This window comes from Anopheles arabiensis (assembly GCF_016920715.1).
Source record: "Anopheles arabiensis isolate DONGOLA chromosome X unlocalized genomic scaffold, AaraD3 X_pericentromeric_contig0018, whole genome shotgun sequence".
In the NCBI taxonomy this organism is placed as follows: Eukaryota; Metazoa; Arthropoda; class Insecta; order Diptera; family Culicidae; genus Anopheles; species Anopheles arabiensis.
Window position 1 is genome coordinate 297,501 of NW_024412096.1, and position 2,500 is coordinate 300,000.

The window sequence follows — 2,500 nt, forward strand, 5'->3', positions numbered from 1 at the left end:
CAGGAAAAAATATGCCACATTTGGTAGGGAGACCCGGTTTCATCACGCTTTGTGCCCTGCACCATATATACCCTCATAAATTTATTCATTGGATTAGATCCAAGGAACACCAGATCATGCACCACTACCCATAATAGCTCATCGAGCTTAGCGTGAATCCTTCGGGTTTCCCTAAGAAGTTCGATTGGTCTTGCAGAGTTTAAAGACAACGAAGCTTAGTTTCAAGCAATGGTTAATATACGCGTATTCAAAACCCTTAGCTGTTACAACTTTTTACTAGAAACCATCACGACGAAGTCTTTGGGTCCGTAGACCCGTGATGTACTGCTCCAGGAACGTTTTTATAGGGTGGAAGCTCAAAATCATAGGTTAAAATCATCGGCAGAGCCCACCAGACACCACTTTTGCTTCATTAGTTCGGACTATAGGCATACGACGATTTTTATCGCGGAGGGGACGTATGACCCAAACGGGGCTTAATGACCCACCGCCACTGCAAACCATGCTCCTACGACTAAATAGAGGTAAAAACTACGATTTGGTGCAATCTTCATGTTTGACCTCGTAGCAAGGTACCCTCCCTATAGTAGGCAATGAGCAAATGATCATAATCCCAGGAGGGCAAAAATGGGAACCCGAAAGGAAAGCGCTGTTGGCGCGCCTAAGCTACTGGCCCGTAGAGTAAAAATGGTACCCCCAACAAAGTTGTCGATTGACATTCTGATTGCACTTTTATCATCTAGGTGCGTTCCTTACACGTTTTGAGGGGTTTTAGCGAAAACATGTTTTGAGCCACACGAGCTCTCCGGCCCGTTCGGTGCACATTTTTGAAAAAGCTAGGAGCTGCCCCTAGGTTCGGGGTGTCACAAAATATTGAAAAGTGGTCAAAAACCGCTATCCAGAATCGGATGTAGAATCATTAGACGAACTTAAAATTGTTCTACGACCAATGTCTGCGACGTTTAGTATTCAAGATATGGCCCGCCCTAGGTCTGACCTGGCATTTTCGTGAAAATTTAAAGCATGGCCATAGGGACGGGTAAAATAGCTATTTTGAAGCAAAACCACCTCACTTTAAATGGCCATAACTTTGAAAACAAGAGCTAGGGTGCGTTCTCGACACGTTTTGAGGTGTTTTAGCGAAAACATGTTTTGAGCCACACGAGCTCTCCGGCCCGTTCGGTGCACATTTTTGAAAAAGCTAGGAGCTGCCCCTAGGTTCGGGGTGTCACAAAATATTGAAAAGTGGTCAAAACCGCTATCCAGAATCGGATGTAGAATCATTAGACGAACTTAAAATTGTTCTACGACCAATGTCTGCGACGTTTAGTATTCAAGATATGGCCCGCCCTAGGTCTGACCTGGCATTTTCGTGAAAATTTAAAGCATGGCCATAGGGACGGGTAAAATAGCTATTTTGAAGCAAAAACCGTTCTCACTTTAAATGGCCATAACTTTTGAAAAACAAGAGCTAGGGTGCGTTCTCGACACGTTTTGAGGTGTTTTAGCGAAAACATGTTTTGAGCCACACGAGCTCTCCGGCCCGATCGGTGCACATTTTGAAAAAGCTAGGAGCTGCCCCTAGGTTCGGGGTGTCACAAAATATTGAAAAGTGGTCAAAAACCGCTATCCAGAATCGGATGTAGAATCATTAGACGAGCTTAAAATTGTTCTACGACCCCGTCTGCGACGTTTAGTATTCAAGATATGGCCCGCCCTAGGTCTGACCTGGCATTTTCGTGAAAATTTAAAGTATGGCAGGGACGGGTAAAATTGCTATTTTGAAGCAAAACCCGTCTGACTTTAAATGGCCAGCTACTTTTGAAAAACAAGAGCTAGTGCGTTCTTACACGTTTTGAGGTGTTTTAGCGAAAAACATGTTTTGAGCCACACGAGCTTCCGGCCCGTTCGGTGCACATTTTGAAAAAGCTAGAGCTGCCCCAGTTCGGGGTGTCACAAAATATTGAAAAGTGGTCAAACCGCTATCCAGAATCGGATGTAGAATCATTAGACGAACTTAAAATTGTTCTACAACCCCCAGTCCGACGCCTCGTATTCGAGATATAGCACTTTGTAGGTCTGACCGAGCAATTTTGTACTGAAATGTATGGCGGACATGTTATTCATTAAACAACATTAACTTGCATCGTGCCCTACTTCATCGGCACAGCTACTATCGACTATCTATTGCTGAAATGGATTGAGTTTGACCATTTTAGCTCTTTTCTTATGCCGTGCACCAACAGTAAAAACCGATCAGGAAAGTACACTACGCATGCGTTCGATGTATATGTTGGTACGTTGCCGGTCGGAATAGCAGTGCACCAAAACTGTGTACCGATCAGGAAAGTATAAGACGGAGGGCGCAGCCCGAGCGAACGCGTTAATGTTTATGTTTGTGCACACTAAAGTTACAATCCTAGGATTTGGTTATTGCGTCGCAGTGCCCGACCGTCGCGGACACCATTCTTGGACAAAAGTCCAAGTACGTAGAGTACAT